This window comes from Camelus ferus, chromosome 23, assembly GCF_009834535.1.
Source record: "Camelus ferus isolate YT-003-E chromosome 23, BCGSAC_Cfer_1.0, whole genome shotgun sequence".
Taxonomy (NCBI): domain Eukaryota; kingdom Metazoa; phylum Chordata; class Mammalia; order Artiodactyla; family Camelidae; genus Camelus; species Camelus ferus.
In genome coordinates this window covers 7,939,276-7,963,853 of record NC_045718.1, presented here as the reverse complement: position 1 = coordinate 7,963,853, position 24,578 = coordinate 7,939,276, and the positions used below count along the sequence as shown (strand labels likewise).

At 39.6% G+C, this 24,578-nt stretch overlaps 1 long non-coding RNA gene across 1 annotated transcript in view; it reads right to left on the bottom strand.

Annotated features, from left to right (window-relative positions):
• Positions 1–17,598: 17,598 nt before the first annotated feature.
• Positions 17,599–24,578, bottom strand: part of LOC116659338 — a 329,390-nt gene continuing 322,410 nt past the window's right edge. Inside the window, exon 5 of the long non-coding RNA XR_004314690.1 lies at positions 17,599–17,683. This is a non-coding gene — a long non-coding RNA (uncharacterized LOC116659338). The remainder of the gene's footprint in view (positions 17,684–24,578) is intronic.

Genomic DNA, 24,578 nt, shown 5'->3' with positions numbered 1-24,578 from the left:
TGCATGACAAAGCAATTCAGTTTTTTATATATATATATTTTATACATATTTTTCAGATTGTTTTCCTTTACAAGTTATTATAAGATATTAAATAGAGTTCCTTGTGCTATACAGTAAACCCTTGTTTCATATATATTTTATATATAGTAGTGTGTATCTGTTAATTCCATTCTCCTAATTTATTCACCCCACCTTTCTACTTCGGTAACCATGAGTTTGTCTTCCAAGTCTATGAGTCTGTTTCTGTTTTGTAAATAAGTTTATTTGCATCACTTTTTTTAGATATAAGTGATAACATATGCTATTTGTCTTTCTCTGTCTGACTTACTTCACTCAGTATGATGATCTCTAGGTCCATCCATGTTGCTGCAAATGGTATTATTTCATTTTTTTTAATGGCTGCGTAATACTGATAAATTACATTTTAAACCTAATATAAACAAATTCCTTACACTGAACTCGTTAAAGACATTGTTCCCTAAGAAAACAGCTCATCTTCCCCCTAGACCCACTCACCACATCCACAGGATGTAATTTTCTTGAGCACAGCCTTTGTTTTGTTCACTGCTAGATCTCAAATTACTATAAAAAGTGTCTGGCACATGAGAGGAGCCTAAAAAAGATTTGTTGAATAATTTTTCAAAAAGACATTGCTACCTCAATTCCAAGTCTGTTTATAAGCAGTGGTGCTGCCGGATGTTGCGTCAGTTCGTGTCGCGGCCCCAGGGAAGGCGTCTGAGAGCTGAGGCTAAGCCTGGCGCATCTCTGGACCCAGCACAGACCTTAGCACACGGCCCTGACTCCAGGGAAGCTGTCATTTTTTTTTTTTAACTCCATACCATGCTGCATACATAATTAAACCCTCTTATTCTCTCTTCCATTTATCTTGACATTTCTTTAGTATTTTCATTTCATGATCTCTCTGTGCTGAATAATAGATACATTCTTTAAATCTTTTTTTTCAGTTCACCAATTCTCTCTTCAGCTGTTTTTTTTTCTCCTCAAATCTGTATGCTATTTCACATTGCTCATCCCTCAGAATTCAATTTATTCTGTCTTTTAATGTTTTAACCTACTTATTTTGTGTCCTATATCTTATAATCCCTGTATCATGATATTTTCTGGGTCTGATTCTTCTGCCTGCCCTACTTACATCTGTGCATGGTAACTTGGCTTTCTCTGTGTTTATTTTGTAATATTTGTTAATGAGCTCATATTTCTTGGGACTTTATTGTTGATATTCTTCAAGGCTTAGTTTAAAGGTGACTTCTCCCAGAGAGAATGTTGTATTTGCTCCAACCACGCAAGAGCACATCCAATTAAAATGAACATTTTGGCTTCAAGGTTTTAGGGCCAGCTACCCAGGTAACAACATGAATTCATTATTGAGGGTCAGGAGCTGGCTACTAAATAAGTGGGGAGGTTATTATTTTCATTTATCGACTGCCTACATTAAATGTGCTGGCATCATTCCAGCTCACTCTTACTTTCAAAAGATGCTTTATATTCAAACTGTAAAGGGCTAGGATCCAGGAGGATGTATTAGCTTCCTATGGCAACTGTAACAAATGTAGTGGCTTAAAACAATGTAAGTTTATTATCTAATTGTTCTGTAGTTGAGAATGAAGTTTGAAATGGGTCTCATCTGGCTAGAATCAAGGTGTCACCAAGGCCAAGTTCCTTTCTGCAGCCTCTAGGGGAATATTTATTTCTCTGTCCTTTCCAGCTGCCCAGATTCTTGAACACCTGAGCCTCCCCCTCCAGCTGAAAGCCAGCAATGGCTCGTCGAGTCTTTCGTGCATTGCGCTGCTCTGACACTGACCCTTCTGTCTCCCTCCCTCTTCCACTTTTAAGGGCATTTTGATTACATTAGACCCACGTGGATGACCCAGGATAATTTTAACTAATAATTATTTTAAGGTCAGCTAATTAGCAAATTTAACTCCCCTTTGCCATAAAATATATTCAGTTTCCAGAAATTAGGACATGGATATCTTTGAGTGGGGCCATTATTCTGCCAATCACAGAGGGTCTCTTAACAGAGTTATATCCTTGGCTTCCTCTCTTGTCCTGTAAGCCCTGAAAATTGTCAAGAGTGAAGTTCAGTTTCGCCAGATTTGTTAAATGTCTTCAGGGCTAACACTGGCTTCTGTGCTCTGCCCACCACTCTAGGTTTCTTGATTGACTTAATATTTGCCTGGATTCTGCATATTTCCTGCATTCATGGCAGCCCACTGGTGCATTTAAAAACATAGTTCTCATAGTTTATCTGTAACTTTAGGTGTTTGGGAGAAAAAAAGTTGGTCAAGATAACTTTCCACTCTATGACCATAGATGGATGACACACCAGTATATTTTTCTAATTTCAATTAAAAATGAAATGTAATAACTAAGTATACTTTTACTAGAGTCGGAATATTTACATATCATCCTAGTAAGCTTTTTATCTTGTTTCATCTAAAAATATTTTCCATCTTCAAATTTTCATGAGCATAGGTTAATCAAAGGAGAACGTGTCTTCCAGCTATTTCCTAGTTGCCAAGGATTTGCTAAGATATCATTTCTCTCCCACTGCCTGACACAGTCCTTGACATGTAAAAGGGGCTACGGTTTCTTCAACTTAATTGTGCCCCACAAACTTTTTAATGAGTACCTCTCTATGCAATTAATTCACTGGGACTAAAGGAAAGCTAAATTAACTAGAACATCACCTCTGCTGCCCACAAGGAACTCTGAACTTAATAGCAAACACAGCATGTAAACATAATTAGGCTGTGGTGCCACACATGAAATAAGAAAAACACTGTTACTGGGTGAAACAGTGACACAAACAGAAAGTTACCAAAATGCACTTCGGTGTAATAGGAAAGAAATCACAAGGAAAAAAATCTCATACTGAGATTTGTAAAAGGAGTAACATTTCGATAAGTGAGAGAAGAGAAAAAGTACATTCCAGGGAAAGCTGGAGGATGAGGAGAAAAAAAAAAAGGATGAATTTCAAGCAGCTGAACACAACTTGAAGCCATGTTACATTTTACAGAGTAGTGAACAAGGAGATGAGAAAGGACAGGGAGGCAGGCTAGGGCCACATCTTAGAAGGTATTAACCACACAAAACAATTTAGAAGGACACTTTTCCACTAGTGGTTCCCAAACCTGACTGCTCATCAAAACTGTCACACATACAGATTGCTGATCTCCAAACTTCCTGAATTAGAGTCACCTTGGGGTAAACTTTTAACAAGCTCCCAGGTAACTCTGATATAAATTTTATCAGGCTTCAGGCAAAAGAAAACTTAGTAAGTACCTTAAAAAGATGTAGCCTCTTCCACGTTAAGTAGTCTCAAGATGGGATCTCTCCACCGTCAGATAATTTAGGAGCCAACGACGTCAACAAGGGCTCCTGCGGATTATTTTCCTGCTTTGCACACGGCAGCACATCAGCTGCTCTACCTCTCTGTTCTGAGATGGGTTCAGTAGCCTTGCGCTTTTTATCTCCATACAACAAAACCCACTGAAAGAAACACTCTTTTCTTCTCTGCATCTCCTGTGGGCAAGGAAAACTGCCACAAAGATGGCCCTGCCAACAGATACGTCCTCATGTTTACTACCCAGATTTTGTTACAGAGCAACTTCAGACCAGTCACTGTTAAGGGCAATGGAGTGACCATGACTGCTAACCAGTATTCATCCTTTGCTTCTGAAATACATAAATGCACACTATCTGAATAAAATAAATGAATAAAATCAGGGTTCTGACATAATAAAAGTGTAAGATATTGTTTTGGGGCAATCAACGGTGTCTACCATGAAGAAGGTCATTGGACCAATATTTGGGAACCATTGTTTAAGCAACATTAGCGGTTTAAACTATAGATAAACATGACTAGGTTGGCATTATTAAAAAAAAATCAGTGGACATTTGAGGAATGATTCAACTAGAAGTCAGATCCTTTCTATTTTTCAAGTGAAAGACTGTTTAGGAGAATATTTCAGTAAGCCAATAAAAAAAGATGGCAATACTTTTACCTATGAGAGTAATGTTGGTGTTGAACAGGAAACACCTTGGGAAGATTTCATATCAGAGAATAATTGGCAGTACTCAGGATCCCACTGAACTTTGGTGGTAAGGGAGGGGAAAGAATCGAACATTTCTACCAGGTTCCTCACTGGCTGTGTATGGCTGAAGCATCAACCAATCACAAATGCCCTGTAAAGTGAAATTTATTTTAATAAGAGCATAACCATAAGGCCAAAGGCCATGAGGAGATCAAGTAAGGCAAAGACCAAGAAGTGGTTATGAACAATTCACTGCTGACATGGCAGAGCCAGTCAATGCAGTGATAAAAAGCAAAAGCCAAATTACAGTCACTGACATGGACACTGGAAAACGCAGGTGCTGAGACAGCCTCCCTTTTCGTGAAGTTGACTGCGAAGGGAAGGAGAGGAATGGGCTAACAACCGGAGCTGCTCAGCTGTGAGGAGGGCTGGATGGGGATGGGAGCTACTCCAGTCACTCAGAAAGAAAAGTCAATAGGTAGAGAAAATTTTTTAAATGTAGGAGAGACTAGGTAATTCATGGGAAAAAAATCTCCAAGGATATAGATAGCCATATGGACTAGAACATGAGTAAGGAGATTTTTCTTTCACAGTAGAAGGACCCTTTTCCATAAAGACTAGATAGAGGAATAAAGGTGTAGATCTGTTTGGAGGCTGAAGTGAAGTGCATTAAGGTGACTGAAGAAGTTCTTTATGAAGTACAGGTACGGCCACAGCTCAGGAGAGCAGCTGGGATCGGGACCACGGGAAAATGACTGAAGTCGGAAAAATAAATTCTCCATGGAAAACAGGAGAGAAACTTGGCCACAAAATTATGAAGACTGCTGAGTGGGTCTGAGTGTCCAGATGAGATTGGAAACCACAGTACAGATAGATGGGTGGTAGGCAGGTAGGTAGGTGGGAAGATGATAGACAGACAGATCTCCATGCGTTTTAAGGATGTTCTCAAAAAGTTTAAGGGAATCCAAACAAAGTAGCAGAGGGTAGACGTTAGATTGAAAATGTCCGATTTTCAAGACAGTGAAGGAGCTGCGGGTGTTTTTGAAGGTTTGGGGGGAGAGTCACAGCAGAGTTAGAAAGAAAATGATGTCTAGAAGAAGTTGGTGACCCAGTTTTAAAAGGTGGTAAGTTTGTGAGGAAACTAGAAGATTAGAACTGGTTGTAGAATAAGCTCAGATGAGCAAGAAATTGAAAGATCTAGAGTGATAGAAGCCTGTGCTTAAAAACTGTCTCCTTTCCCATTAAAGTGAGTCTCTCCTCACTCAGGTACCCAAGGCATCTGTGAGTTAGAAGGGCTAGTCTGACAAATTTCACGTAAGGTGTTAAGGAGTCACAGTAGCTTTAAATGCCACCCTTTTGAATGTAATGTGCTTTACAGTTGAACATGGTCTTTCAAAGCTTTAATTCCAGGGAGGAACGATGTGGAGATGTCAAGCAGAGACATTCTGAGCAGGGGACCGAAACACTGTCCCTCACCGAGAGCCGCTGGTGGTTCACGTCTGTTAAGGTGCATCACCCCCTTCCACGAGGCAGGAAGGAGAGGAGTGGACATTCTGTTCAACAAGTTACTTTATTAAAAGGAATAATATTGCTCTAGGAGAGGAAAACCAAGACCAAGATTTGACTTTTGACACAATTTAGGATTTTTTTTTAATCCAAAAAAGTGCATATGGTACCAGATGGTAGAAAATCTCACCTACAGGTTTGGGAAAATCACTCTGAGGTTAAACCTTGTCACTGTCATCAAAATTATTCCATCCCCGATCTGGAGTCAGGATGTCATACATGGGATGTTATCTGCACATTATCCAATTTTCTAATGGATTTTTCTTTCCTTTGAAGATAATGTGTCTGAGGGAGTCACCCAAGTGGATGCGGTTCTGGTTAGAGCTTATTCCTGATCACCCACTCTCTCACATTTCCCAGGCACAACACACACTACTTTGTATTCAGGGTGCTTTCACATTCGTTCCACTCTAGCACATGAAGAAAGATAAACATATTTGTGAATGTTCTAAGTGATCTCTGAACATGCTGAACCGTAAAAGAGAAAAAAAAGCCAACAGCAACAAAAACACCACCTAATCTCCACTTTAAAATAATGAAACTGGGTTCAGTGACCTGACGAGGGCTCACAAGAGGGGTCAGTGCCCCCCATCAGGGTCTGCAATGGGAAAAGCGACGACTATCTTCTTTAAAAAATTCACTTAAAGGTATAGCGCAGATTTATGATGAAACTGTGGGCACACCTGAATATAATTTAAAAGTAGGTATTTTGTGATTGAAATTCTGTTGTTGGCGCATTAGGATCTATTTTTAAGTATCTTTTTTTCTTCCTTTCATGCTGGAATTTGCCCTTGCTTCACAGACTCTGTAAAGTGTCCACTCACTAGAATCGACACATATACACCAAATGAGAATATCTTCTGTGATGGGAGGTCAAAATAAAAGTGGTCAAATTGTGACATTACACATCTTTCTCTGAATCAGAAATCCAACAGCAAACTTGAACACTTTGAGCATTACTTTGATTTACAAAAATCTCCAGGGAGCTTTTGGTCCATAAATCAGAAGAGATTACACTGGATTGTATTTTCAACTGCGACAAATATAACTTTGTTCTATTCCCTTGAACATTATTTAAAACACAATGGCACTCATTTTGCTCTACTCAGCAGACATAAAGGTCAAACAATTATTTAAATTTCTCATTAGGAACATATTGCAAAATTAATGTAAAAGTTAATGTGAAACATCAAATATATTTGAAATAATTCATTTACATATTTATTCAGGATACACTTAAAGTGAAAACATCTCTACATACTTCAGAGGAAGGCTCATGCAATTCAAACACAAATACTTAGAATACGTTGTAAATAACTGCAGAAGAAAAACTTTAATATATGTAGGACAAATACGATTTAGGCATATTGTCATATTTGAAATCTAGATTTTTAATGCTGATCAAATTTTAAACAATCTCAAACTAAAGCTCTTTTTTATAAGAGTGGATTTCTTTGACTTTGAATTTGATTAATTAATCTAAAGGAAACGAAATTTTCTCACAATCAGACTTGATGGTTTACTGTTTATTTTTTCCATTTAATCAATAAGGTCAGCTAAAATAATCAAAGTAATTTGGTGGAGTCAATCCGGCTATAATTTCAGTTCATTTTCCCTGACTATAAAATAAACAAAAAAAATGATTTAGCCTACTTAGAGTTGAGTAAAGCTTTTAAGAATACTTGATATAAAAACAAAAATGTATCATAGTTTTAAGTGAGAAAAGTAGTAAGTAAAAATGCATTTTAGTAAGTGGGAAAGGCACAGTATTTGGCTTTGAATTCTCACTCTAATATTTACAGATGTGTAATCTTAGGCGAGATATGGGAATTCTCAAGCTCAGTTCCCACACTTTTAAAATAGGAACAATGTTGGCCACCGTGTAGGATGATCGTGAGGAATCAGGACAGACATCATGTGTGTGAACTCATCACAACATGTCTGAGGGGAAGCCAGCAAAAGTTATCGTCTGAGTATAACAAGGTAATCATGGATGAGACTAAAAAACCCATAGTTTAATGATTTAGCCCATTGGGCTAAATAGTGATGACGTTTGCCCTTGAAGAGAAAATGAATGTATCCACTATCAATCATCCTGTGCAATAATTTGTCTTGATGGTACAAAGAAAGGCAGAGGACTGAGAGAAGGAAGGGGTCTATGGTGGTGTCAAAGCCCAGGGCAAGAATCCAGATTAAGAGAAGGACTGATGTGTCTCTGGCGGGGACAGGGAGGAGTCCAAGGACCAGCCTGGTGAGACAGGTGAGGACAAGGCAGAAGAAACCAGGGCAGGGCTGGACTTCCACGGTCCTTGGAAGATGCAGTGCCTACGCTTGCTTGGAGCAAAGCAGTATCGTCCCAAGAAACTGGGCTGGGGAAGAGGGAAGCCCAGGGGAGAGAGAGGTGACACTAAACACCCAAGTGTCCACAGGGGACACTGAGATGTCCAGTTTCTTATGCTGTCATCAGCAGGGTCACGCTTCCTCTATCCTTCATAATAACTCTCTGGAATTCTGTTTCCCTCAGAGAATGGCAAGAGAAAAAAGGAAAAGATTGAGTTTTTTTTTAATGATTCTTATTTGTAACAGGTGAATGGCTGAACATTTAACTAAACAGGGGCCCAAATTTTCAAATACTCTCAAAAGTTTAGGAAACATAGGGAACACGTGGCTAAGAAGAGGTGGGGCTGAAAGTTAACTCCCAGTTCCTCTCTAAATGCTAGTTAGTCTTAGTCATTATATAATCCCGTAAGTCCAAATAAAATAAAATCACACTTCCTTCAGAACCTAATTATAATAACCAGATTAGGAAGGCGTGCAGAATCTTTTGGGGAATTCTTTATAATAATCCATGAAAAAACATCCCTCGTAAGTAGCCTGCTGGCTCTGTTAGGATTTCTCACGCTCAGCTGCAGAGCCCTCAGTGAACAGTGTCCATTCCAGCCCAAGTAACTTCGTCACCACGTTACGTTTAACGTCGCCGTTTAAGCTCCGGTGTCACAGCAGTGGTTATTTCCTGACATTGCAGATGGCTGATGACAAACAGAGAGGGATGGAAACTGAGCAGTGCCTCTGACATGACGGATCTGGCCCTGGACTGCTGCCCCGTCCTGGACGACGGTCTCTGGTCACCCATTCAGGCCATTCTCTCAGTGTGGCCTTAGTCCAGCCCTGCCACTGAGAGACAGCCGGGTATCACAGCTCTGGGCCTCTCCACCTGTTTGGTTCATGTTTGTGTGATGTTTTCTCCAAGAAGCCTAGAACAGTCGTCCCAGTACCACTGACGGAATAACTTCTCTTCCCTCACTGACGTGAAATTGCATGTGCATCGTATAATGAATTACTTTACATGACTCTAATCATTAAGTCTATTTATATATATGAGACTAAATGGAATCGTCTCTGTTTAGATTAAATGCCACTGTTCAGAATACTTTTGTAAGTGAGCTGAGAAAAATATTAATTCCAGGTGGGATCACCCCAAGCCATTTGAAACAATACAAGACCACAGACGCCATCACTTGGTACATGATCTAGAAATATACAATGTGAAAACAATGAGGAAAGGAATTGGAACATGGGCTTTAAAATATGCTGCCTAAGTTTTTCATTGTAATGTGCCACTAATTTCATATACACAAATCTAGTGTGTACATTTCTGCCTTCACTGCTACTAATGAAAACTCCACACTACAGTTGGAGTTTGAGATTTGATTGGATGTAATTGAGTTTCTCTGCCTCGCATAATCACCCCTGGAGAGGGCACTGACAGTTTTATCACCCTCAATTCTCTTCTAAATTATGCAAATGCTATTGGTTCTTTGAAATAGTCCTCTGCATCATCCCTTATAAATTGCTTAGAAACCCAAGACTGATTAACCATCAGAAGGAGTGAATGTGCCGGGAATGGCATGAGTTAGCCATTATGCTCAGCTGACTCTCAATCATCCCAAGATAGACTCCAGCCCACTCAGCTGTGCAGCCTTGGATACGTTCCTTAATTGCTATACGCTCCATTTTTTTCATCTGTAATATGGGGATGGTAATAATAGTATCCACCTCATAGGATTGTTATGAGGATTAAATATGTTAATATTTGTAGAACATTTAGAAAAAAGCCTCACACATACTAAGGATACACTCTTTGTTATCTCACTGATTCATCTTCAATATTCCGCCGATTTTCTGCACCCATACTGTTCCCCACACTCCTCAGTAGCCTCAACCGTCACATTCTCTCTCAAAAAAAAAAAAGATTTAATGAGGTCATTTAAGTGTGAATGTCCAATAAGGCTACACATATTGGTCCTTGCATGATGAATCTGGATTTAGACAAAGAATAAAGAAATTAGTCTCTAACGTATAATTAAACGTCCAGAGGAGCTGGGTTCACAGGTAGAACGTTCTTGCATTTCTGAAACTGTATCGTAAAGTAACCGCCAATTACAAGGCCCCTAAAATTAGCGGTACCACAGTTGGAGGCAGGGAGCTCAATTTCTACGACCAATATGATTGTATAGGCTTTACAGTAGGGTCAAAATACACAGAAAAGAAACTTCCTGAGAAGCAACGCTGCTGTTTCCAACACACAATGAAAACCCAAGGACGCAACTGAAGTATAATTAACTTCAAACACAGCCTTTCTCGGGACCAGTTCCCTAACAGAGTAGCCAGGGTGATTCTGCCCAGAAAGATGGACCTATATTATCAAAGATCATGGCTATTCCTAACCCACAGGAAAAATGGAGAGCAAATAATCCCATGACCTTCCTGCTCACCTGAGATGGAATTCCTCAAAAACTCCATCCCATCAGACAGCAGCTGACCTATCAGAGAGCAAAGCCTTCCCTCCTTCCCCCACACGAACTCTTCCCTGCATTCTCTCTAGGACCAGAGGGGACAGTGAAGACTGATCTTCTGGGAAATCCCACGTCAAATGTTTTTTTCTTGGTCACCTCTGCTATTTCCTAGCTCCTTCCACATTCTTCCGTATGTTTCCTCTCGAGGCTCAAATTCTCATAGCTTCCTCCTTTCACAAACCTTTCCTGAGTGTCCGGTGAATCCCCCAGTTCATAGTAACCAAGCTTCACCTCCCCCTCTCCTCACCTCCCCCTCTTCAGGGCCCACCTGAAAGCCGGCCTTCCCTCTTAGCCTTCTGCTCATCCTACGGAAGACTCTGTACTTAGGATGCTGCCTGCAGATCACTTTACCCCTGCTCCCAGCTACAGTCCCTGCTGCTCTGAGGCTTGTGCCGTCTTGTCAGAATGTCTCGTCAAGGGCGTCTCTTGCCCCCTTTCCCTCAGGCATTCTCCTCTCATCAGGTCCTAGATTCCTTCATTTTCTCCATATCTGCCAGATTCCTTCCATCTTCAGTCGCTTCCGTGTTTAGCCTGTGCTTATAATCAGCCCCACCAGTCCCATCCACGCCATCTTCACTTCCCACCTTCCATCTGCCACACGTACTCTTGACAAAACCCCAGTCATCACTAAACCCAAAGTGCTGAGTGCTTCTTAGGTTCCCCCACAGAGTCACTCATGCAAGTGAACTACCAGTCATTAAATTCAGGGATTCCATCCACTTTCTCTGTATCCTGAAATATCAGCCTAGTGCCTGACACTTATAGAGCTCTCAATACATGTTTATTATATAAAGGAATGAGTAAATGTTATGAAGAACGAGTTGCCACTGTCCTTGTTGTAAATGACACGCGTTCTCCGTGGCAGACATGGTGATACATGACCTGTCACCTCCTTTAAGGAAGGGCTGGCTGTTCTCGCTACTGAGAGTGCTGTCAGCACCTTGAGGGACGCCCGTAGCAACAGAGAGCTCACCCAAGGCCACACCTCTTCCAGGGCAGCCACATCAAGTAAGTATTTGATGCAGGCATATGAAGGTCTGACCTTCTCACCCTTGATGCCAGGGAGTCAGCTGAGACTCTTGTCTGGACCTCATTTCAGCCCGGTTTCCCTCTCCACCCGTCTCTGCATCCTTCCCTTCCCTGCCACAGGGGTGTGTCCGAGGGTCACTCCCTCACATGCATCCTGCACACTGAAACCTGTCTCAGAGTCTGCCTCCTCTTAGAGAGTCTGATCTAATACCTCACAACGTGATAGACAAAGGCATTTTCCAAGATGAGAGCTTGCATGCACGACAGCATTTTTAAGCCCCAAACTGGACCACGTTTAATCCATGTGATTCCAGTTTACACGTGCTGACATCCTGAATGATCAATAGATGCTTGAGGCATCACATTCGTTCATTTTTTACCAAAAAGTGAAAGAACAGGAAATAAGTGAAAAAATAGGGTTAGAAGGCAACTTAATAGCAACATTTTTCTTCCAAATACTTTAGTTCGTCTAATTGTTTCAATTTATCTTCTTGACTTTTTTCCTTGGAATAATGACATTGAGTAAGCAGTGGAATTCACATTACGCAGGCATGCACTGAGTCCATGCCATATTCTTTTTATTATTATCCACTTAGGAAATCTATTAACTGTCTTTGAATTTCATAGCCAGAGGGCAATATATAATCTGTTGCTGTTTCCCCCATTGCGCAGACACTACTAAAACTTCAATGAATGTCTTAATCACAGATCTTTATTAACTGAAACCTATCAGGAATTAAAAGAAGGCTTCTGGTTCCTAAGACAATTACATCACAGGCTTATTTTTATGATGGCCTTCAAAGAAACAAGTCTTTCTTATTAATGGCTCAAATATCAAACACACAAGATAGGCTTAATAAAATAGTCTTGACAGACTGTCATTACAAGTGGTACCTGACATCAATCCCGTGTTGTGAATAATAAGATTCAGTTAGAAATTTTACCTTCGGCCTGATACAGTTCCAAAGTGCGGAAATAATACCAATAGTTTGCATTAATCTATGCAAGTGGTTTTAGAACAGAAAATAAGTATTCTGTTAAAAAACATCAGTTTGGGAAAAATCCTTACAAAAATGTTCCCCATACAGACGAGCTATTCCGGGACAAGAAAACAAGGGGACAGGTAAAACGCGGGTTCTGTGAGGACCGTGCGTCTCTCAGTTGCAAGGGTGTGAAACACAATGACTACATTCTAGCCCTACACCGTCCAAGAGAAACATAATGCAAGCCACAGATGTGATTTAAAATTTCCCAGTATGTACAACAAAAAGAAAAAAGGAATAGGTGATATTCATTTTAGTAAAAAAGTTAACATATTTGAAATGTTATTTCATCATGCAATCAATGTAAAGCATTATAAATTAGGTTTTTTTTATATTCTTTTCATAAAACTAAGTCTTCAAAATCCAGTGTTATTCACGCTCAGAGCACATCTCAGTTGACATGAGCATATTCCAAGTGCCTAACAGTCACTGTAACTAGTGGCTGAGCACAGACAGCACGGCTCCAGATACCTGGATGGACCTTTCAGTGCTTCTTAAATCACCAAATCCCCACAGTCCACTGTGAAGGCATACTTTGGGTGCAAATAATTTTCTCCCATCTGTCAACAGCCAGATACATTTTGTTCTCTTCTCCAGAAAAGAAAAAGAAATACCGATCCATCTTGTAAATGCTATTTTAAATGTATTTTCTAAAAAACCTCTTTTGTGGATTAAGTGATTGCCTTATAAACAGTGCTCTTGAATATAAGTATTTTACGTTCCTACCCTCGGAAAATGTACATGAATCTTAATTTGTGTAACTGATTTGGAGTTTAACTGAAGATATACCGCAAAAGGAAGAGGTACTTGCTTCGTTTTACAAGCTAATCTCATGGTTATGCATTTCATTTTCTAAGACCACTGTCAGAGAAAGAGCATGTGAGTCAAAATTGCTTCCACTGACTTCGGATACCCTTTGTTCCCTAGGAAGAGAGTGTGGATTCATTTTCCAGAAACCTGGTCTATGTGTGAGATGGTACGGTACACATGAGCAGGTTGAGAGCACCTGCATCATTAAGTAAAAAGAATGCTCTTCATCATTGTTATTCCTAAACTTTACGGAGCACCCTGCACTTGACTGTGGTAATGGAGAGGAAATCCCAAAGGCATTTCACATGCCGTGCTGAGGGACTGAACAAGAGGGCAGAGTTTACGATGCCACCACATGATGATCCATTCGATACCGTCAGTGTCACCATCAGAAAATTGGAAATTACAAACTGCTATGTGTGCAACACTGTAATCATTGTTTTGCATACATTATTGGATTATTCTTTATGATTGACATTGGATAAGAGTGCTATACCCATTATTTTAGGTATTCTTTACAATAAACTTTAATCAAACTTATATGGCAGAGGTTAACATCCATATTTTAAAGGCAAAAACATTTACTTGTGAGGTTACAAAATGTGTCCAAATCACTTTAAGAATTCAGAGGCATGTCTTAAAAACAGTATAAGAAACAAAGAGAATTCAAAGAGCATTGTTCCTCTTTTAAATCTTTATGCTAAAAAAAAATGATGATGTACAAACAGGCTTGGGGAGATTAGCAGAATTTAGTGGCTTAGCAAAATGGGTATGAAGTGTGAGTGTTTACCCACCTTCCACGTTTGTTCATTTGTTCTGGGGATTAAATGATATACCAGGTCATACGTCAGCTTGAAACATTGTTCAAGGGTACCTTGAACCTAGCAGGCACTCATTATGTACAGAGGAGCTAAATAACTACGTGCTTAAAAAACATTAGATATTCTATTTCCCTAGTAATTTTCAAATTTTTAAAATAGCCCTTGGTGGAGACATCAATGTAATAAACATCAAGCTGATGTGATATAAACAGTTTTATCTGCCCAGTGGTATTAGCAGTAGCCAGGCTTTACTGCACCATTTCTGCAGAGGTTGCATCATGAAATTTCTCAATGAGGAGTCCTGGGCGGGTATTTTCTCAGAAACCCCATCAGAGCTACCATATTTTTCTTCTCATTTTTAAAAATAACTCTACTGTGATACAAAGACAGATCTGTAACACAGCAGAAACGAGAAATCATGATGCACCGCGCTGGCCCAGTGCTACATTCAGAAGTGCGTAATATGAAAAACCGCATACTTATTGGGAAAACCTATTCCCAGAGGACATTCTTTTCCAAAGTCAAGTTTCAGCCTTCTTCGCATTGTCACTACATTTGAGTGAAGCATCTTTCTGGGTGGATTTTTTAAAGGCTTGCCTCTTTTTTCCCCATTGAGAATGCCCTTCTTCAGGCAGTCCTGCTGTAACCCATTGAAACTCAATAAAATACACTTAGAGCGGCTTAGTGAGATTACAGGCAATTGAACTTTACAAGCTTCATTTTATTTTAATGCAAATTATTCTTCATCTTAAAATGCATGTTTTTCACCTTATTAAGCATATGATTCATTTGGAAAAAAAAAAACTGCGTTCATGCCAAGTAAAGCTAGGTATATAATGAAATGCGACTTCCACTTTCTAATAAAAACATAAATACCTTCTGCGTGGACCTTTCTGGAACAAACATAAGAAGCCGTAACATGTGAAGCAGAGGGAGTTTTTCCTCAGCTTTCAGGACGCGGCTTGCTGCTGAGGGACCGTATTACCAGATTCGGCCTCCTTGCCACACTCACCACATAATCACATTTACGTAATCTGCAACTACACCGTCGCCAGACACTAGGACGCAGGCTCTCAGGACGTGGGGAACTTTTAGGGCCCCTCGCCATTAAATTTTTGAGAACAAGACCTTACCTGGCCCCAACTAGACACTTCTGAATGAACAAATTGCCAGCTAGAAACTGCCTTTTATTATTTTCAAGGAAATACTATCAAAAAACACTAAATATTATTCAAATATTTCCTTTGTTTTCCACAATAATTCAAGTCTCAAAAGAATGTTTTTAATGCGTTTTTATATTCTTATTTGTTAGCTGTTAGACATGGATATCCAAATGTTTCTATTTCCCAAAATAATAGAGTCTGTTTTCAAAGTTTTCACATTCATTTTATGGGACACATTTTTTAATAGTTTTAAAATTGATCTGCCAAGTCTTAGGCAGATTCAATTGACCTACAAGAAAAATAATTGATTTTCTGAGCATTTTCTTAGTTCTCTATAAGTGTTTTTTTAATTGAGCATTTTCCTTTTCTTAGCAAATTCCAAATGAAAAATATTTTTCTATTTTTAAGCAAGTGTAAATATCTTTATCAATATATGTAGTTCTCCAGAACCCTACAACAATCTGGAGATGGCATATATAGTAGCGACAAGTGATGGTTAGGTCAATACAAACAGAAACCAACCCTGCCTTTTAGGAATAATAACATGGAGGGCACATCTTAATGAACTGAAATGATTAAAAGCTTTTTTGAGTACTATATGCATAATGAAAAAAATCTCTATCATTTGGCACATACATAAACTCTGACATCAGTGTATAGCAAAGTGGTGAGGACAAAGTCAACATTCAGTAAGTGACTTAAAGTGTGTGGATACAGCCCTAGGTTAAAAAAAATGCAGTTTTTGATTAAGATATTGCTTAGAAAAAACACAATAAGCAACACACTGATAATAATAAACAATGCCAATCTTTGGAGGCCATATTGCTAGCAACAAGTTAAATCTCTTGGCAAGATAATTGCAATAATAAGCCACAAATTAATGAAATTCTCATATAAGCTAGTTTCTTTTTCTCTGTTTCAAGGCTCCTGGTGTGCACTGTTAAACCTGGCCAGGTTTTGATGATCAAAGAGTTCTTGGCAAGAGAGAAGATATGGTTTGTTCTTAATCTATCTCCTTTACCAGAAAAAGTCATAACAATTTTGTGTCAGTAGGTTTATCTTCCTATATGAACTGTAACACATAAATGTAATCGCAGCCTGTCACCAACTCAGTTCCGAAAGCACTTCTTTAGTGTCTGTTCCGTGCAATGCAATGCAACAGATGCAAGAGGGATCCAAAGCTCAACGCGACCCACCCCTTCACTGCCGAGCCCTCACAGCCGGGCCGGCGTGACGGACGTGCAGACTGCCACTAACTCTGACAGAGAGAAGGCGAAATGCATTAAATATAAAAGAGCTAGTCTGTGGAAACACAAAAATGGAGCAACTAATTTTGAAACAGTCCACCTGAGATAACTACCCATGAGGGATCTTCTTGGACAGACCGTCAACAAAGGGAGAAGGAAAGCAAGAAAATTCCACACGGAAAAAAATAAATACCAAGGGCACATAGGTATGAATTTTGATAGGAAATGTTGTGGATCAGCAATAGCTCTGTGTCTATATTTCAAATAGAAAACCTGAAGATGTACCTTGTACCGGGGCCTCCGGAAGACCATACCATGGAATCTGAAGTTCGAGTTCTTAGTAACATAGTTGCCTCGGTGAATTAATGACCACAGATCTCAATTCTAATGTATTTTGTCAGTCCACTCGCACTTTCCATACCAACCCTTTCAAGGCTTATGTTAACCATGCTGAAATCATGCTTCTCAGACTTAGCTGAGGAACCTACTTCACACACACACACACACACACACGTGCGCCCACACACACACACATGCACGTACACACACACACGCACATCTACACACGTGCACACGTAGAAATCATTAGAATGAAACTTCCCTCCAGCGCACCTACTCTCAAGGCACCCATCTGCCCTCCTCTCCCATTTGTACGATGGAAGATGTAGTCAAGTGGATAGTGTCTCCCCAAAAGTCAGGTATGTCAGAAAACTCCTGGAACCTAATGAAATGCGACTTTTACTTTCCAACAAAAATATAAATGCATTTCCTTATTAGGAAATAGGGTTTTTGCAGATATAATTAATTAGGGATCTTGAGGTAAACTCATCTTGGATGTAGGGCGAGCCCAAATCCAATGGTTGCAGTCCTTATAAAAGGAGAAGATGCAGAGAGAGACACAGACACAGAGAAGGTGATGTGGAGATGGACACGGAGATCAGAATGACTCACCTGCAAGCCACGGGACACCAAGGACTGCCAGCAACCACCGTGACCTGAGGGGCTTGGGGCAGTTTCTCTGAGCCTCCATAAGAGACCAGTCCTGCCAGCTCCTCGATTTCAGACCATCAGCCTTCAGACTACTCCTCACCTGTGAGAGAAGAGATTCATGTTGTGTTAAGCCAGGTGGTTTGTAGTCATTTGTCCTGACAGCCTGGGAAACTGACATGGATTTTGATACCAGGAAGCAGAATGCTGCTGTGACAAATACCAAAAAATATGTGAAAATGGATGTAGATTCAGATAAGAGAGAGAGGCCAGATAAATTCTGAGACGCATGCGTGATGCAGCTACAAGCTGAGGGATGCCAAGGATTTCCAGGAGTCAGCAGAAGCCAGGAGAGACCCCTGGGATGGCTTCTCCTCAGAGCCTCCAGAAAAATCAACCTGGCTGACACCTTGATTTCAGAATTTTGGTTTCCTGAACTGCAAGAGAATGAATTTCTGTTGTTTTAAGTTACCCAGCTCATGGCAATTTATTTTATATACACATATAATAGTAGATAATTAGTCATATCTTCAACACACAATGGAAGCAAAGCATCAAACTCACAGGGCTAAACAGGTAAACCAGTGGGCAAGGGAAGCACCTCACCTAGCAGGTGTGACATAAATAATCTGACAGCAGCTCTTCATTGGATTTTATTTCATTTCTCATTTTTTTACTCAGTGGAGCTAAATGAGAAATGATTTCCAAAAGAGCTCACTTTCAAAGTAAAATATTTCCAGACATAGTATTAGTGTTCAGAGAACTACTCAGTGTCATAAAATACAACTTTTTCTTATATTCAAAATGCATAAAAAACGGTCAATGAACTCTATATGACTTAGTTGATATTTTCCAGTTTTACCATATACTTAACACTACTTTATCTTTTTTTTACTGAAATATACTTGACCTACAATATTATATGAGTTTCAGGTGTATAACATAGTAATTCAACATTTACATACATTACAAATTGATTGGGACGATACGCCTAATCTGGTACCCCTCTGTCACCAGTTATTACAGTACTAATGGACAGTATTCCCTACGCTGCACATTACATCACTGTGACATGTATTATATAACTGGAGGTTTGTACCTCTTAATTTCCTTCACCTATTCCACCCAACCTGCCCACCTCATCACCCCAGTCTTGGTGACTACCAGTTTGTTCTCTGTATCTGTGAATCTGTTTCTGTTTTGTTTTGGTTTTTTGTGTGTGTTTTTGTTTTGTTTTTTAGATTTCACATATAAGTGAAATCATACTGTATTTGTCTTTGTCTGACTTATTTCACTCAGCATAATAACCTTTGGATCTATCCATGTCACAAATGACAAGATTATATTCTTTCTTATGGTTGAGTAATATTTCATTGTGTGTATAGGTATATAAGTATATACATGTAAATACCTATACACACCACATCTTCTTTAACTATTCATCCATCAGTGGACACTTAGATTGCTTCCGTATCTTGGCGATTGCAAATAATGATGCGATGAACGTAGGAGTTCATGTTTTTGAACTGGTGCTTTCGTTTTCTTCAAATAGCCAGAAGTGGAAATGCTGTATTGTATGACAGCACTATTTTTAACTTTTTGGGGAGTCTCCACACTGTTTTCCATAGTGGTTGCATCGATTTACATTCCCACTGACAGTACTCAAGGATTCCCTTTCTCCACATCCTTCCCAACACTTGTTTTGTTGACTTTTTGATAATACACATTCCAGCACGTGTGAAGTGGTATCTCACTGTGGCTTTGATTTGCATTTCTCTAATGATTAATAATACTAAGCATCTTTTCATGTCTCTGTTGGCCATCTGTATGTCTCCCTTGGAAAAATGTCTATTCATGTCCTCTGCCCATTTTTAAATTAGGTCATTTGTTTTTTAGATATTGGGTTGTGTGAGTTCTTCATATATTTTGGGTATTAATCTCTTATTAGATATATCACTGGCAAGCATCTTCTCTCATTCAATAGGTTACCTTTTCATTTTATTGTACCCTTTGCTGTCCAAAAGCTTTTTAGTTTGATGTAGTCCCATTTGTTTATTTTTGCTTTTGTTGCCCTTGCATGTGGGGACATAACCAGAAAAATATTGCTAAGAAATGTCAAAGAACATACTACCTGTTTTCTTCTAAGAATTTTATGTTTTTAGGTCTGACATTTAAGTCTTTAATCTATCCATTATGAGGATTTATTTATTTATTTATTTATTTATTGGTATATGGTGTAAGAAAGTGGTCTAGTTTCTTTTTTTTTGGCACACAGCTGTCTTGAGTTTTCCCAATACCAATTATTGAAGAGGCTGTCTTTTCCTCACTGTATATTCTTGGCTCCTTTGTGCTAAATTACCTGATATATAAATGCGGGTTTGTGTCAGGGCTCTCTATTCTGTCTCATTGATCTCTGTGTCTGATTTATGCCAATAATGTACTGCATGATCACAACAGTTTTGCAATATAGTTTGAAATCAGAAAGTGTGATACCTCCAACTTTGCTCTTCTTTCTTAAGATTGCTTTGGCTATTTGGGTCTTTCATGGTTCCATAAAAATTTTGAGATTATTTGTTCCAGTTCTATGAAAAATTCTTTGGTATTTTGAAGGGGATGGCACTGAATCTGTATAAAGCTTTGGTTAGCAGGAACATTTCAAGGTCCATTTAACATTTCTTGAAAGGCTATGTTAGTGCGATGAACTCTTTTAGCTTTAGTTTGTCTTGGAAACTCTTTCTCTCTCCTTCAATTTTGAATGATAAACTTACCAGGTAGAGTATTCTTGGTTGGAAGTTTTTCCTTTCAGCACTTTGAATATATGTGCCGCTACCTTCTAGCCTGTAAAGTTTCTGCTAAAAAATCAGCAGATAGTCTTAGATAGCCTTATAGAGGGTCTCTTGTATATAACTAGTTTTTTTTTTTCCCAAAATAAAACTAAATAAAACCATTGTCTCTCAGAGCAAAATCACTTAATTGTGGCTATTTTGGTAATAATCATAACTAATATTTGACTTCTCAGTACGTGCCAGGCATTATTCAAAGCTCGTCTAGACATACTCACTCACTAACTCATTACAACAACACAGATATAAGCACTATTATTACGCTTTTTATAGACCAGGCGACAGCTATGGAGAGGGTGAGCAAGTTAACTAAGAAACCACGGCAGTGTCAGAACCTGAACGAGCACTCACACGGCCTGTACACCTAACCACTAAAGAAAGTTAAAGGCAATCAATCTTCCAAGAAGCAAAAGGAAAAGAAGGGCTGAATGAGAAGCACAGACAGGTCCTGTAAACGCAAACCAAAGAAAGGGTGATAAGAGAAGGCCTCCTATATCCAGGTGGCAGTGCACAGCCTATGGCAGAGAAGGATGCATCAGGTCGGATGGCCTAATAGCACCAAATATTAAATCCCCAGAGACAGGTCAGGTCATTCTGGTCCCATGCTCAACAAACAACAGTCTGACTTTAACTCAGCTTCCAATGTAATGTGCATACAAGGAGACGTGTTGGCCAGAGGAATTGAATACATATTCCATTAGCAGGATTATTTCTCATCGTAAATGAGTAAATTGGCATTCTGGTTTCATACATCGGTCTCATGTAAGCTTCATCAGAGAGTGGAAGCTTTCCTGAGCCTGATGAAGACTGGCAGAATGATAAAATCATGTTTCTGTTATGCAGAGCTGAGGCTTAGCTGGGGGTGCACACCAAAGATAATGTCTGACCGCAAGGACCCTGTTTGGGATAGCTCCAGTGACTTCCGTTAGCATTGCCCACTACCTTGATATGCACTATACCACCTTTCCACAGCACTCTAGACTGTATCACTGAATCTAAATCACAGAATTAAAAGATTAAAAAGTCAAGGTTGGAAGAAACTTTAGAGATAGCCCAGTTGCTATCTGGTTCTTGAGTGTCCTCTAAAATATCACTTACAAACATTTGCTCAGTCAATACTTAAAAACCTCTGGAAGTTTTTCACCATCTCCCAAGGATACCCTTCTCATTTGATGGAAAATGATAAATTTGAGCCGAATCTGCTTCCTTTAATCTTGCAAACACAGTTAGGAGCTGCTTAGATAAGACCCTTCCTTCTTCCATGTGATGAACGTGCGAGATCAGAAAAAAATTCTCAAATCCCCATGAGTCTGCCCTCCCCAAAGCTAATCTGCTCTAATGTCTTCAAATATTTTTTTAGTGGCCAAAATTCTTACCTTGTCATTATCCAAGTCAATTTCCATTAATCCAGTTTTAGTGTAACCAATCTCCTCTTGAGTTTATCACCTCAAAGTTTCTCAAAAGTCATTCTACTGTGAATGGACTGGCACAAAAAACATTTTCCAGATAATCTACTTCTACTAATGGGCTACAGTTGCACCAACATTGTTGAAAGAACATAACGGAGATGAACTGAAACGCCTACATCTTTTTCAACCCAGCGTTTCTCGCGGAGTGTCCTTATTTATTTACATAAATAAATAAAGAGCTAACAGGTAGACCCTGACAGAAGCACCTAGACATGTGGATTTCAAGGAACCCGTTAACAGCACCCTTTTTCTCCTCACAAGTCTGGAATTACTTGAGAGACAAAGAAAAAGCAGTTGGAGATCAAAACATCAGTGCTATTACCAATAAAAGCTGAAGGGGAGGGTGTGGCTCATTCATGTGTCAGCAATGGGCTTCAACCCCAGACCCAGAAGTAGAATCCTCAACCAGGGAAGTGGAATCCATCCTCCCCACTTAGGGCTTGGAGAAGCAGACCAACTTGTGAGCTTCCTGCAGGCAGCCATTCCACAGAATGGAGAGCTAAGAGGGGCTGAATCATGCATTTCCAGTTAGAGAGTGAGGTTAAGAAAACCTCAGGGATTTCAAGGAAAACCTTGCCTCCGAAAAAGCAGAGTAGGCATTCCACCAGTGCTCCTTCAGCTTATTTCCCAAACACATAGGTTCAACCATTATGTTTGTGCTCCAACAGGCCCAAGGCTGTGGTAGCTCTCTTCTTTCCCATCCATCCACAGTCTTCACATCAGAATCACACTGATGTTCTGAAAACTGGTGGCATGACTCCAGTTCTTTATCTGTCCATATATTTTGGCTGCTGTTCTGTCTTCTGCTACATCATAGCTGTCTCCTGGATCCTAAAATGATGCCCAGAGTTTGTGTTTCCATGCATAGTTGAACTTCGTCATGCCTGTACAAATTTTTACTTGCTTTCCATATGTTCCATGGAGGCGACTGTCCACATTTCCTATCCTGGTGTTCTCTGGACAACATCTGCCCTATTGCCACCTAAAAACTTCACTGGGCGAATTCAAGGCTCTGGTACTTCGTGTTAAAGGGCCAGTCATCTATCCCCAGAAAAGTATAATGGCAATACGATTATTTTTCCAAGATCTAGCAACAAGAGTTCTTGCTGAAATTTTTCAGAAATTATTTCTTCCTCTAGACCAAGCTCCATTAAGACACGTCCTTCTTATGTCGACTCTTGTAAACACCACCCCAATACAAGAACATAAAGTCAAATAAAAACAAAAGAATTTAACCTACATTTGAAAATCACAGCAAAAAAAATTAAGCCACATTTTAAGTGGTAAAAATAACATACAACTTCTCACTTAAAAGATCATCAGGTTTTGGCACTGGTCTTAATTATTAATCTACTTCATATCATTAGATTATATCATAAAATGTCAGCTCTTTGAAATCACGTGATTTGACTTAATTTAGTGGCGCAGTATGGACAATGTAGACTAAGTCAAGTTCAACCTATAACAATGTCACCCTTGTCCACGTCCACTTCATTCAAAGTCAAAACAGTGCAGACACAGAATATAGAAGTAAAGAAACACCTGCTAACATTTAGAATCCAAATTTTCCCTCACAGTCTCATTTTCCCAAAGGTAATGGGGCGCAGGACAGGTGGTCCAGTGGAGCCTGTTAACTGGAGTGGTGGACCTCCCCCAAACGGGAAAGCTAAGCCTGCCCACATGACCTGTTCTAACGAGACGAAGGGAAATCGGCAGAACGCTTGGAAGATGATTTGCTCCCTGAGGAAAACAGAAAAGAGAGCTGTTTAGCCGTTCTGACCTCATCGCCACAGGCCACAGAACTTGACGATCGGAAGACAGGGTGATAAAACCATAGTAGCCAACTTGCAACCAGGAGGCAACAAACCTGAGAGCAAGAGGTCGGCACTCCGGTGACGGCAGTGCAGAAGCACCCCGGAGCTGCTGAACCAACGCTGCAGTCGGCCATCCCGGGCCTCTGAAACGCGGAATAATTGGTGTTGTCTTCTTAGTCATCGAAGCCACTATTTATTTTGGTGAATTAGTACTTACAGTCCAATTTTCTTAATAAATAAAGTCGAGAAATGATAATATCTCGATATCAACCAAAACCCACAGGTTTTCACCTTGTAATAGAAACAATATTAAATGTTTCAAAAATCAAAACTTAAGAAAAAAATAGGTAATACAACTTTACAGAACAAGCACACATGAGCTACTTTATGTCATTACATGTAAAAGCCGGAACGTGGAGACTTCATCACACATGCACTTTGCTTACACGTATCCCTGTGTGCATGACAAGGCAAATAACCACTTTTAGAATATGTCAAAACACACAGGGCTGAGTAATAAGAAGTGGTCTGAGTTAGCCATTTATTAAGGCAATCAGTTTTCTGTTTACTTCATCATTCAGCACGACTTTTATAACTAAAATTCTAAAAGTAGAAACAAAGATCTACCAGCCAGGCATTGCATAGTCTAAAGCTTCATGAACCGATTCACCCCACACAGAGAAACTGGGGAAATAATGAAACCTACCAGGAATACGTATTTCTAAGTGCTATTCAGATAATCCTGTGTACACTCTACGATAGGAAATGTGGTCCTACCAGTTTCGGCTCTCAAGATAAGTGATAAAAATAGTGAAAGCAGGTACTTACATTTGAAAAAAGAGAGATGCAGAAATGCCTAAATAAAGGAAGGG